Source organism: Scaptodrosophila lebanonensis, unplaced genomic scaffold, assembly GCF_003285725.1.
Source record: "Scaptodrosophila lebanonensis strain 11010-0011.00,11010-0021.00 unplaced genomic scaffold, SlebRS2 tig00000043-arrow-pilon, whole genome shotgun sequence".
In the NCBI taxonomy this organism is placed as follows: Eukaryota; Metazoa; Arthropoda; class Insecta; order Diptera; family Drosophilidae; genus Scaptodrosophila; species Scaptodrosophila lebanonensis.
The window spans coordinates 4,622,211-4,637,304 of record NW_022060545.1 but is presented as its reverse complement, the minus strand read 5'-3'; positions in this window follow the sequence as shown (position 1 = coordinate 4,637,304).

Here is a 15,094-nt window from a genome sequence, read left to right as displayed (position 1 = left end):
CTCAACATTTTAGCTTTTAATTATATTTTATTAAAGTATTTAAACTTGAATTTATTATTATTTTAATTTAATTATAATTGTTTTTAATTTTTTATTGCTATTTCTTCATCTCTATTTCTTTTTTGTAAGGTCTAATAACGGCTCTGACTACTCTCTGCTCTGAAACGGACCATAACTGGCCATTTGACAAATAAAATCGCCCCACCAAGTCAGGTTCGTTAATCCCTATAGATATTTGTGTTCCCTAATATCATTTAGATTAAGTTTTCTATTGATTTAACTTTTTTTACATCGACAGCTTTGTCTCCAAATAAAATAAAAAAAACTAAAAATTACATAAATACGTTTCTATACATTTTTACTTGTATTTGTTTGCCAGATTTTAGCATTCTAATCGATAAGTTAAAATTCTGAATATCTGAACACTTCATGACTTTGCTTTTTAAACCTCTATTCGCAACTTATTTTTTAAGAAAATTAAAAGCCAATCAAAACTTTATGTAACTGGTATATTCGGATACACAGTATTACTGTAATTGTATTTAAGAGCTCTAAGGGATTTCCTTGGCATTGGGTAGTCTTTTTGTTAGGTTAGCTTTCGGCCAGCTATATTTGAATTGAACACCACTGTAGAGCTGTTGAGCTTAGCCCCTGGCGGGGCATGCCTCAAGTTGAAGTGCAACCGAACGTTGCGCATGCGCAGCACACACGACAGGCTGCCGACTGCCTCCGCCTGCTTATTTATGGCCATTGGATTGGGTTTTAGTTTTGGTTTTGCTCTTTAGGTTCATTGGCTCCTCTGCCGCCTTTCTGCTGCTGGTGCAGTTGTTGTTGCTGTTGCTGTTGCTGCTTTGTTGAAATGCATTTATGTATGCTGTGTTGTTTTTTCCAGTATGTATGTTATGTGTGTTTTTATTTATTTTCTTTATTATTGTATGCGTACGAAAAAAAGAAAAGAACGAGGCAGGCCAGGCAGGCAGTCAGACAACAACGGCGAACACAACGACGCTATATAGAGAAAATTTCACAAGCGTCGCCAGTTTGTCTGGCGCGTTATCCGCCAGAGCCCATGCCGAGCAACGGGCCCAGTCGTCCGTCCATTTATGCGCTGGTTTTCTTGCCTTTCTTTTGGGTTGTTAGGCTGCTTGTTGTTGCTGTTGCTGTTGCTGTTGTTGTTGTTGTTGTTGTTGTTGTGTACAAAGGCGCTGCACGTTACCAGAGCTGTGTCTGCTTTTTGGGTTTATTTACCTTCATCATCGTCATCCTCGTCGGCATCATCATCATGTGGTCCAGAGTAGTGCCGCATCATGATCTCTGCTATTCTGATCTTTTGCCACTGCCGTGGCAGAGGCAGAAGCAGAGGCCAAACCGGGACTGCCTCTGAAGACAGTTTTATGTTATTATTGTTAGGGTCTTCTCATTTCTTTTTTTTATTTTTTATTTTTTTGCACTGTGCACACTTTAACGCTTATCTTGATATCAATACGTCCTCTTTCTGCCTCTTACATAAATAGGGATAACATGTATTTCTATCTTCTTCTATAATTAGTAAGCACTGCCTGCTTTTACGGCCCTGTTCCTTATCTCCTGCATCGGGTTCTTTTTATTGATTTCATACCTTACCTTCTCTTTTTGGGGGCGCTGCTCATATCGTATTACAATTTGTTTATCTGACATGAAATGAACGGTGTCAGACATATTCGTAGCTGACTTTTTATTGTTTTCTTTTTATATACACAGAGAACAGATGCAATTTGGAATCGGCTAAAAGATATTGTTAGTTCAAAGGCTATGTAAAATTGAACTTGAAATTGAATTAAGAAAGGACGTTTTTTTAAAATATTATTTTAAGCGTAATTAAAAGTCTGGCCTGTTTCCATTCTAATCATACTGTAAGGTTAAGATTTTCTCTTTAGCTTGAAAAATGCTTTAAATTTCAAATCAAACAAATAACAACAAAATATCGCAAAGAAAGCTTTTTATATAGAAAGACTTATCGAAGAAGTGAAATCAAAGCACCTCTGAGGCTTGTCATTTAAAACCTATTGTTCTTAGTTTTATGTTCAACTGCTGCTTTTTATTTTGCATTGAAAGCTACTTTTCAATATCCCCAACTGAAGGCAGTCGACTAGTTTTAATTACCGGAAGTTTACTTACAAAGTCTTCTCACAGAGAAGTGCCTCTACATGCCCTTTGACTATTGAGAGGTCATCGATATTTGTACGATTTGTTAAACAATGTTTTTCTCACACCGACCCTAGGCCTCAAAGCAATTACAACTTGCTGATTTTCCTTCATTCCTTTAAACAAACAATGAAGTGGCTGGGTGTGGCTGAAGACTCAAGCAACCCACGCTTCCGTCTTTGATTGCTTCTTAAATAAAAGAAAGAATAGGTTGCATAATTATCGTCCACCCCAGCCGAAGAAACCGGAGTGCGCAGAATGGCGTGAAAACGCTTGTATTTGGCCAAGAAAATTAACGTGGAAAGATAGTGGTAGGGGCAACAACAACAACATCATTTAACAATTGAGTGCGCATGTCTGCCTCAAATCGAGGGTAGCTTCTCAAAACTTCAACAAATTAATTTGCGCATCGTCATGGCCGAATGGCCAGCTGTTGTCAGGCGCAGGTTTTTTTCTTTTTTCTTTTTTTTGGAAGCAACTATCTACTTTTTAGGCAACCACAAGAGCCGCAAGTTTCGGGCCGAAAATGCAAGCTCTTTTTTGAATGTGTGTGGCCGTTTAATTTTGATTCCTTGTCGTGTTCTCACGCAAAACTTAACGCCAGCGACAACTCTTCTTCGCCGTGCTTCATTGCGTTTCGGTTGAGCTTGAGTGCATTTGAAAATATTTAATCATAATTTAAAGCAAAAAGTTCCACGAAGTAGCAGCCGCTGAAGTCTTCGAATTATAAAGAAGTTCTTTGAGCATGCGTGGGAATTTTGCGTGATTTTCTACTCGTTTTTTGTGTTTTAATTTGAGAAACTAGTCAAGTGGAAAGTTTTGAAAATTTAAATGGGCTACAAATCTCCAGTAGAAGCAGCAGACAGTTTCTTTATGCTCGTATATGCCACGATGATTCATATTTATATTGCGAGTATAATGGAAGTACTTTCGCTCTTGCTTGTTGTCCCTAATTCCAAGCCACAATCTCTTGCTCTGTGCCTGCCAAAGTACTATTTAACAGAAGAGCGCGCATTTCTGACACTTCTGGCACACCATCCATCCAGCCAGCCAAAACCAAAACCCAATGCTCTAACCCATTTCACAAACAACTGGCAAACGCAGCCCGTCGTCGGCTTAAATGCTAAATCACGCAAACTCAACTCCATGCCGTGATCACTTCAGAGCAAGGATCATTAAGCAATACATAATCCAATTAGCACAGCATCCTCCACCTGTTTGTGCACACTCGCACTCGTACCTCGTACTCTCTAAACAGATGCAAACAAAGGCGCACTGTGCGGAGAGGGAAGGGAAAAGGTTGAAAATATTTTGTTAAATAAACGAAGCAGAAATATTACCGACGACGATCACGATGAACCTGCTAAGCATTTAAGCAAACAAGTGAACACGACAAGGATCAACAACAATGCCGGACCGCTGCGTGGAGAGGGGGTTCGAAAATATAGGTATCAGTTTTTACTTTTACTCTCGACTGTTCTGTGTAGTGTACTCGTAGTGTTATCTTTGATTGATGCTAGACAGGCCCCTTTGTGATATCTGATCTTCTTTGGAAAGAAATGCCAATTTTACTCAAAATGACACGCAAATGGCAAAGCGAACCCAGACAACCTTACAAACCTTTACAAATTCTCTTTCTCACTTGCTCTCTTTCTCTCCATCCATCCATCCATTGCGATCGTCAGGCTCTTGTTTGGGATTATCCCTGCCCTTCGTTCATCAATATGTCTGCAATTAAGTCGTGCACGAATTCGTTATTAGGGGTCAGCAATTGATAGTGCGGCGTGCACACAAATTGCGTGAGCTGTGCAGGCAAACAGAGCAAAAAGGATCACAGCATGATCATTACAGCTCCATAGACCTGAACCTGAACCTGGACCCGGACCTGGACCTGTAACCTATGCAGATCACCAGGGCGTGCAGATATTGAATGCGCCCCATACAGTAATGATTGCATTCTGATAATCGTGCCTACACTTCGAAATATCAAGAGCATTGCCATTTCTGATAGTGTTCTCAACGAATCACTGTTCGCACGAAATTTCTGTCAGTGCATCGCAATTTAGCATAGCGAGTGTGGAGGCACTTCAATCATCCGATACAGTACCCATTTGTGATGGCACAGAGCCGCATCAGCTGCGACAGGTAGAGCGAGGGTTAACGTTAACCCCAAGCTGTCATTGTCATTGTCACAATGACTGTGTAATTGGCAGTAGGCGCGAAGCAAAATCTTGTAGGCGTGTGAAAATTATTTCGATAGCTGTGCCAGCGATCAGTGTGATGTGCCCCCCGCACCATCGAAAGCAAACAAACTAGATGTTAAACAACACATTGCAACGTGAGAAAGGGTAAGCGAACCAATTCAGGGGGAATACGAATATGTATCGCCTCGGCCGGGGTGCAAAAATGCGTACTTTGTTTAAATGATGGGATCAGCAATGCTCCATTGGAAATCTTCAAAGGCAGTCCATTGTTCCAGCATTGCAGTTATTAAGAGGAAGCTCTATGTTTAGAAAACATTTTCATCTTCTGTAGCAGATTGATAAAATCTCGAGATTACAAATAAAATAACTTGTTTGAAGAATCCGAACTTTATATTTCAAATTCCAGTGCTAGTCTCTTTTGCTTAATAGCACATGATGTCTCATTTTGTTTATGACACTCCCCGTCGAAACTACCAATAATGTTTGATTCATTTAGGAGTTGGTTAAGTGTGGATCCAACAGACTATAAAAAATGTTTGAAAATCATCACTTTATGTACAAGTGAAATGTTTTTATACCCTGTACCCGTAGGGTAAAAAGGGTATATTAGGTTTGTGCAAAGTATGTAACAGGCAGAAGGAGACATCTCCGGCCCCATAAAGTGTATAAATTCGTAATCAACATGACGAGACGAATTGATCCAGATTGTATCCAGATTTGTATCCAGATTCTCCTGGTCCGAAAAAAGACCTAACATGTTCGGAGATGTACTTATAGATGATAGTTTTCTTTTTAATATCGAAATGTAAAAAAAAAAGAAATAGTGGAATTGATTTCAAAATTCAGCAACATAATAAAAAGGAGAAAGGACAAACATTAAAGGATGCAGCCTATTCGCAATAATTCGGAATTCAAAATTAAACTTAAATCAACATTTTTATCAAGTATAAGAATGTTAAAACTAACCATACTATTTCCACTAATCGTCAATGGTTCAAGCTCAAAAATCTCATATTGCTATTCTTGAAACAAACGAATTTTGTACCAAACGATGTGTCATAACTTTACGTATTAACTAGTTTATAAACATTGAATTAATAAGCATTATAAAAAATCATCCAGTTAAATTTTAGAACCATTCAACTCAAAACCACGAAACTACGCATGTGTGATTACAAGAAAAGCTTCAATATTTTTTTTAATTCTAATTTTTAATTCTTCATTACAATAAAAAGCTATGGAATGTATTCTAGCACTAACTAGAAGAAACATTGTCAAGAAGGCTCTACTTGATTTCCTTCGGAAACGACAAACTTACTTTATCTTTAGTTAAAAGACAATACATTTATGTTTTCATCATTTTTCAATATCAAAAGTCAACATTACAATTAAAAGCTACTTGTAGAGAACAATTACATTACGGAAGAAACATTGTGAACGAAAAAGTTCGTTTATTTTTAGTTAATAACTCAGAGCAACACACTTTTTCATATTTGTTTTCATAATTTGTCAATATTTGGAGCATCGAGTTTCAGAAAAATGTCGAACATGCCTGGCACATGTAATCACACATATATGCACTTCAACTTGTCATACTTTGGTACATGCATCAAATTTTTATAGGTTTTTAACTGCATGCCACCAACAATACAAAAGCGGAGCACTTCTCTCGAGGCGCACGAAAAATTCCTGGAACGCACGTGTTCCCAAGTGTTTGGCGCATTTTAAAATAAATCACTGAGGCCAGGAGCAGGGGCAGAGGCAGGGGCAGGGGTAGGACCAAGTTGAAACTAATTTTATGCATGACTTTTTACACATTCCTCGACAAATACACACACGGATTGGAAGTGTGGTGAATAGTGACAGCCATTGCCACTGCCACTGCCACTCCACTGCGCTTCGATGGACGAACGGACCCGAACGTTCCGAGCATACTTGAGCAGAAATTTTTACGGGCGCATAAAAATTCCCGGTTTCTTTGTTTTTGTTATTTTCGAAAAGCAGCAGAAAATTTTATGCACAGTTAAGTTAATCTACACTAAGCGTACTTAACAGCCGCACAGGGCCAGAGGCAAAAAGGCAAGAGGTATGCACTCGTATGTATTTATGGGACATGAGGCCGGAGTCGAGAGGCATGTGTCATTTGTGTCGTTTAGTCAACGTCTTGGCATGTGACACATGAGACGCTGCAAGGCCATTGGATTATTGACATACTGTGCTCACACTTGAGACTATAAAGATTAGGGTTCTTGCAGCTCACACTTTTACCAATTTGGCATGTGTTTTAAAGAAGTTGCAGCAATCCAATCCGTTGGTCTAGCTAATGGTCCATGGCATCAAGTTGACAAATGGACACGGATCGGCAGCAGATGGACTAGCAGCGGGTGGACCAGCAGGGGGTGGCAGTCACAAAACAGATGACCAGCTCAGTGGTTTCAAAAATCAAATGCAAGTCCCTCACAAAAGTCAATTGTTTGACTTTCGTTTTGATATTTCTGAGTAAAGTAAATATAAATATAAAGTCCACACCAAAACAGTTAAAGCTCTTATTCATAAATATAATACTGAATAGTTTTTTTTTAATTTCCAAAAATACACGCAAGTACTACTTTATAGCATTTTGATGAAAACGAATCTCCTATTTTGCAAATTTTATTAAAATGTAAAAAAATATAGAACTTTTAGTAATTTAATTTATAAACTTACATGACGGAAAGAATTCAGATTTTAATTTAAACTTATTAACCACTCGATGAGGCCTCATTTTATTGACAATGACAACGATTGTAAAAGTAAATCTATATTCTTCCAAGCCTGCAAGCAATTCAGCTTAATCATTAATCGATATTCCCCACCGGATTAGCGATTCTCAACTTTTTAGCTTTTATTCTATTTTTATCTTTTAATTTTTAATTATTTTAATTTAATATTATGTGTAATTGATTTTGATTTTAATTTCTTTAACACTTTTTTCATAAATCTCATATCGTGTCTGACTACTCTGTGCTGTGAGTCTGGCAAATAAAACCCCCTCACCGAGTCGAATTCGTTATTAGATATTATTGTAATTTTTATAGGCTTTTCATTCTTGAATTCTATTTAGTCCAAGTTCCCTGTTATATTGATCTTACACAACGACAGCTTTGTTTGTTAATAAAATAAAAAAAAATCAAATCAAATTCTAATAAAAAGAATCAAAGCCGTTTAGTCCTTCATTGCCATCGCAACTTTTATTGCCAATGAAATCTTTTAATTTGTAAATTCTTTATGAAATGTAAATGTGGATATAAAAAGGCTTAGTGCATAAAAATGTTTTTCCAATGCGTGTGCAAAAATGTAAAGAGAAGATTTTCTTTTTCTTTAAGATAAAGGGAATGGTGAGGAGGCGCACCATTGGCCGCTAATGATTCAGTAGACAGGTATGCGATGTAATTTCCGTTCGAAACCCTGACGAATTGCCAGGACATAAAAGTTTATTTTTTGCAAGCAAATACCTCCATAGACTTAACGTTCAAATGCTTAAGAGAAACTAGGCAATATTTCATAATTTAAAGTTAATAAGAAAAAGACACGGTTAATCAGCGCTTTTAAATTGCGTTTGCCCCTGCACAGTAGCCAGTAGCAGTAAATGGACAAACAGAACAATGGCCGCCGCCAGAGCGTTCTCAAATATTAATCATGTGAGCACTTAATTTGACACTTGGCAATAATGTTGGAAAAGGCGACTGCAGCCCAGGCGGACAGCAGCTACTGTGGCGAGTCTCTGGAGCGGGAGCTGGAATTGTAGTTGTTGCAGCTGAAGGCGCGGTACAGCACTAATCACCTACGGGGACCAGCTTTAAAGTGGTTTGCCCCTGTCCATCGGTCTATGTAGGTGCTTTATTCTCTGTCAGCCACCTGCCTTACGCAATTAAGCGACAGTCGACGGACGCATGACAAAAGGTTCGTCGCTCGCTGCCTCAGACTCTGAACACCAAAAAGTTGCCCGTCTATAATTACTCAACGCCCGAACTGGTTCTGCGTGTAAGTCAAGTAGCTGGCAGATAACAGGGAAGAAAAAAAAGAAATTAAGACCCAGTCGCTGCCGATGTCGAAGCCGAAGCCAAAGCCAAAGCTGGGCTGCAGAAACCCTTTTAGTAAGGTTGGGCAATGGGTCGTCGTCGTTTTGCAGATAAATGTTTATGTGTCATTAGCCGTATAGCGACTCTACAGAGCCATCAACTGAAGCTTTGAGAACTTTTTGTGACGGTGTACGGGAATGTAAATACCTAAATATGTAAATATGTGGTAATCGGTTCCTTATGTAAAGTGAAAATGGACCTAAGCTGAAAGGGTTTCTTGATCACTCAATTCGATTTTAATGACAACATGCACAATATTGGTAGATCTAGATAATTATGTATATCACTACAGTTTCATTAACGTTAAATATAGTAAGTTACTTTCTTCAGAAATAATTTGAAAAAATTAATTTATATTGAGAAAAAGAAATTCCAGACATTAAACTAATCTGGTATCGATATCATATTCTGATAATTCTTATAATCTGGGCTATTTCAAGTTATTGTCTTTATATTCAATAAATGTTGAATAAAAATTAATCAGTAACGAGATAAGAAACTTAATAGCGAAATTGGGGCGATTTCTGAAATCAATATTCTTTCCTTCCAGATTGTGTCCCAGCGGCCTTCTAAAGAAAAAGCAACCGACGGATATTATAGATTAGACTACTAACGTCGCTTAAATGATTTCATTACCAACCTTGCAAGTATTACAATTTTGTCAAATTCTTTGATAAGTTTGGTTCTTTTGCGCAATATACTTGTAAAGCAGTAGTGCTTTGACCATTATTAAAAAAAAAAAAAATTAAATTAAAAACAAACAATTGTGTTGAAAGAACTACGTCTGTTTAGTTCGTTCGTGAGTCTGGCAGTTAAATGCGAAAATATATATTTAAGAATTTCAAATTCACAATGTTTTCTGAAATAGAAAAACGTTATAATTTCGCTTCTTAATGCATTTTACCAGAGAAGCCTGTCTCGAAGCATTTTTAACGATATACTATTTGTGGAGCGCAGTGATCGATTTATATAGAGTAATATCCCGTTATGTAACTTACTGACATAAGTTCCAAAGCAAACAGTTACTTATTTTATGTCGACTTTCGATGTACATTCAAAATCTTGTATATCGTTTGCCGATATGTAAGTCTTTGAATCCGAAATTAAATGATGACATCAACAATTGCAGCCCTGTCTTCAAAGTCCAGTGTAATTCATTTTATAATTAAATTTTTTTAAATATTATACAAAATCTGTCTTAATATCAATTGACAACCATCTCGATGAGAGCTAACTTTGAAGCAAATATTAGACATATTCGTCGAAATTGCTCAGCTCTAGAGAATTTGAATATTAGTTTTGTAATTAGTTGGCTAGTTCAATATTTCTCTCCAAGATTATTCAATTAACACTTTAGACTTGTTCGATGGCATTTTATCGCTTTCGCATTTCCAACACTGAGAAATGAAATTCAGCCGCACTTATTGCAAGTATTCTATTGTCTGTCCGTTACTTATCCGACAACATTAGTTAGCTCTTTATAGGTGCATTGCTCAATTTTTATCGCTTTTGAAAAACGCTGAAGTTGTCTAATTTGCGTTTCGCATTCAGCACGGCACACGCCCTGTTTTGTTTATTTTTTGTGAATTCTTTTTTTTCCATTTATTTCAATTGTTTGATTTTTTGTTACACTCGGCATGGTCGGCTGTCAAAGCTGGTTGCTGTTGGTTTTTGCATGCAATTTGAAAACGGAACCGCAAAATGCATAGATTGTGTTGTTTTGTTTTTGTTGGTTGCTATTGCTTTGTTGTTGTTGTTGTTCGAATGCCCAAAATTGGCAGAAGGCGCGTGCGGCGCTGTTCACCGTTGTCTTTGCCACTAACAGCGCCAGTAACAAAAACAAGAAAGGAATGCTAAAGTCGAGCAGGCTCTTAAATACCCTGTACCACCCCACACAAAAAATTTAAAATGCATCGGGAAAAATGAACAAACTCGTCCTTTCTCGGGCTCAGGAGAATCTGTATACCAAGTTTGGTTATTCTACCTCTTATACTTTCTGAGATCCTTGCGTTCATACAGACAGACGGCCAGACAGACAGACAGATGGACATGGCTATATCGACTCGGCTTGTCATGCTGATCAAGAATATATATATACTTTGTGGGGTCTGCCACGCCTCCTTCTGTGTGTTACATGTACACTCGCACAAAACTAATATACCCTTGTACCCTTTGGGTACAGGGTATAAATAAAGTATTGCAAAAATCAACAATAACAATAACAACAACAACAACAAAAGAGTGTAACATGTCACTGACTGCACAATCGCACAAATGTTGGCCATACTGTTCAAATGAAGGATTTCTTGTTGTTTTTCTTTTTGTTTCGGTTTTCTGCTGGATATTTTGACATTTTTATTGTTGTTTTATTTTCGCATTGGTCCAGCAACTGTGTCAGCCGGCTGGTCACATATTTCATGGCATTATCGAAGCCTTCGGGCCGTTCAATTGATTTACGATCTGGCCGGCAAATTAGATTAGCCATTGCCAATGAGGTGGATATGAGCCAGCGCTCCAGCTCCCTTTCCCTCTCCCGCACCCAACAACTTTTTAGCACTTTCATTTGCGGACGGCGTTAACTGCTTTTTTTTTTTTTTTTGGCACACAACTTTCGTTTTTTGAGGTCAGTTAATTAATGTGATAATTAATCTTCTTGACTGCTTATTTTATGAGCCCTTCTGCTGTTGCTGTTGTCACTGTGCAGCTGCTTTTAAATCGGCTAACTGAGCTGTCAGAATTTTACAGTTAATACAAATGTTTTTGCAGCAGGATTTAATATTTTTTTGCTGCACAAAAATTAGGTCAATGCAAAAAAAAGCGAAATGAGTGAACCGGAAATGTGTGATGAGGTTGCGTGTAATTAAATGAAATTTTATGTGGGATTCATTTGGGACTCATTTGGCTTAGTGACTCAAAGCACTGGCATCGAGAACTTTCCCACACATGCGTTGCAAGTGCAACAAGTAATGAGCGACTTCCCTTATGGACAGGTACTTAAGGAAATCTCCAGACGAAACTATCAAATTGTAGTTAGATGTACTAGTAATTGTTAACATGCATGGTATTGCATTAGTGTTTTGGATATAAGCGACATTAGGCATTATTAGGCATTATACACTCGAAAAAAACGAACGAACATTATGGCCAGCCAGGCAACTGATTTGAAATATGGAAATTAATTTTATTTCAGACAAACAGCTAAAATTATGCTAAAAGCATAAAAATGTGCAACAAACTGGTTGTAGATATATAATAGATCGTCTATATATGTATCGTAATTTCCAAAAAGTCCAAAGCACAGTTTTGTACTTCTAATTTTAACTGCTTTTGAGTGTAGTTTTGTAATAATTTCTAAAGTGTTAAGTGTTTATGAAAATAAATTGTTATAATTTATAAATAGCAAGAGAAATGTTTTGTTTACAATAAAAAAAAATGTAATTAAGTAACACTTTCTTATAAGAGAATTTAATTAATTTTAGTTTTATATTAATTTTAATTTGGGTGCAAAAAAACAAATTTTTATTCTTTCTCTTCAGAGTTCTGAAAAGACTTGGAAGTGCTTTTTACGATTGATTATCATTATTATTTTTTTTTTTTGAGTGCAGTCAGTTGGGACCCTGGATATAATTTGGGATTAAAGCACACACACACACACACACACATATGGAAACGGTAGCCAAAAGTATAAATATAGTCGGCGCCTGCCCATGCCTCAATTAATATTGAGTGGCTGTTGAGAGCGCGTTGCCGCAGACGGCCAGAAAGCTGCCAAAGTTGCAATGCAACAAAAATTATATGCCACGCCACCTCCTTCTAATACGAGTATAATGAAAACCTTTTTGTGGGTAAACTGGTTTTGGTGGCTCTCGGGTCTCGGAGCACGGCAGCAGCGCCAAAGCAGACAATTTGAAACGTAAATTTATGACCAAGTGTGCGACAGAATGACGACTCCAACTACGACTACGACGACGACGACGACGAGCGTTACGTTTTGTATCTGTAAGATATCAAGATACAGGCAGTCAGGGCCCCAGAGCTGCAACTACAGCTACAGATACTTTGACTTGATGCACACCTGCATGTTGGCGTTGACTTCGGTAGTGCGTTGCAGTTGTTGTTTTCTTTTATTATTGGTGTTAAAATTATGGGTTACACTGCCGCTGCTCAATGCTATGGCTGTGACTACAACTGTGGCTGGGACTGTGGCTGGGACTGTGGCTGAGGCGAGCAAGTTGACAAGAGCGCGACACAAACGACGCAATCGGGGCCAGCTCCGAGTCGAGGGCGCAGCGTGTGTGTAAGACGGTAGCACTTCCCCCAGCTAAGGTAACCAGTTCCTGTCGTCGTCGTCGCCATCGTCGTCTTAGGCTGCTCAAACAGTCGCGAGGAGCCGGGGCTGGGACCGGGGCTGTTTGCGTGCGCATGCGTCGTCAGGCATCTCGTGGCCATCTCATCTCCTGCGTGATGCTCTTGCTGCCACTTTTGTTGTTGTTGCTGTTGCTGCTGCTGTCGTCGTGTCTAAAATCCGTTCTAAGGGCCATAAATTGTAGTGACTGCTACTGCTGTTGCTATTGTTGTTGCTGTTGCTGTTGTTGTTGTTGTTGGCAGCCACAATGCACGCGTTAAGACTGGTAGTCAAAAATCTTGTTTAATATTTGGGCTTAGCCAGCGGCCATCCAGTGGCATTTGCTTTGTATTCCACAGCTACTTGTTCTCCCTCAACTCCCCGTAGTTGTAATTTACTGTTTGGTGTAAAAAAGTTAATTTATGTCCTGCGTTTTTCCCCTGAAATGTTCTCGAATTTATGCACGGTGCTTAGCTTTATTCGATTTATGTGGCATGCGGAATAGATTGGTTAGGATTATGAGTGGTGCATGGTGCTTAATCCCTTTTTTAAGAGCTTAAGCATCTTCTTAGTCGCCTTACTCTAATGAAGCACACGGCAATATTTGGAAATGACTTCTAAAAAGCCATCACTTATAAATTATTAATACATATTTCTATTTTATTAATAGGTGTATTAATTATTATAATTCAATGCATAAATCATTGTGTCATTTAGACTCTCCTCGGTTTGGGGCATACTCGTAGGAAATGTTTGGCAGACAAAAAAATTTTATAATTTTTTGGAAAACAAATTAAAAATCTTTTTTAAAAAAATCGGTTTTTTTTTAAATATTTTACGCATCAAAAAATATTTATTTTAGTTTTAAATTCAAAGCTTCTCAAGGCTAATTAATAATTTTCCTTTTTTCATCTCATTATTGTCAGTTTTTATGCAATAATTTTTAGAAAAAAGTAAATAGCAAAGATGTTTGTTGAAGCAGAAAACTACATTTTCGTGAAAAACTCATATTGTTTTCCACTAAAATATCAGTTTATTCATCACACGACATATTAGAAATTCGAAAAATTTGTTTTGCAAAATGTCTGCTTGCAGCTATAATGGATCTGCCTTAATATTTGTTCTTCAGCACAACTCAACACTGCCTCCCCATTTGGGGTCCCGCTATGCACGTCCATTATTACAGCCTCATTAGGCGGCAGTACGAGCGTTAAGAAAGTCATGCCAAATTTTGTCTAATATTTTGATTGGGCCCAGCAGCAGAACATTTTCTTGGCCATCAAACTTCTAACTCGGCACACTTCGGACGAGCAGCAGGTGTTACTATATTACCTGGAATGGCAAGATGTCTGCTCCTTTGCTTGTCAATTTGCAATTGGCCATGCTAATGGCATTATGAATGTGATTTCATTTTTATTGGAGGCAGCAAACAGAAGCCGGCAAGTGGCGGGGACTGTAAATTGAGTAGGAGCCTCTAGGGCAAAGAAAAGAAACTGTGCAAGAGACTCCATTATTTGACGATATAAGTGGCCAAAAGGAGAATTTCCAAGCCCGAATTCAAATAAACTGATTGATTGAATGGTTTACTAACTGTGCATTAAGGCCAGATGTTGTTAAGTTTCTGCTGTGTAGTAGTATTTTCTTTGGCAGATTGGAGAATATATTCAACACAAGTGTGACTCTTTTCATTGCTTAGTAACTTGAGAAAAAATGTTTAAAAGAAGATAATTAGGCAAGCGAACAAAAAAAATAATTGAAATTCTAATATTCCAAATTCCTTTTAATTGGAGTTGTTAGAATTCTTAAATTAAAACTTGAATCAAAAAAAAATTGTTTAAGAATTTTAAATCTCGTTACAAAAAACATGGAACTATCCAACGCACAAAACAGAAAAAATATTTATTCAAAATACTGCACTCTCTGTATCCTTGTAGGTTTATGGGGGGGACGATAGCCTGATAGGGAAGTAAAGTCGCAACGACGCTACCACAGCTGGTAGAGCTTATCAAGCATCTTGGCAGGCAATCTGCACGTTTAAAGTATTCATTTAACTGTATTTTCCATGCATGACCACAAATTTGCAACTAATGAAGTAAAATTGCTTGGTCGGTCAGACCAACAGACAGACAGACAGACAGATGGACAGACAGACAGACAGACAGACAGATGGACAGGCAGACAGATTGTAAATTTGGTGAGACAGTCTTTGTTTGTCGGTTGCTTGGTTGGTTGGTTGGTCG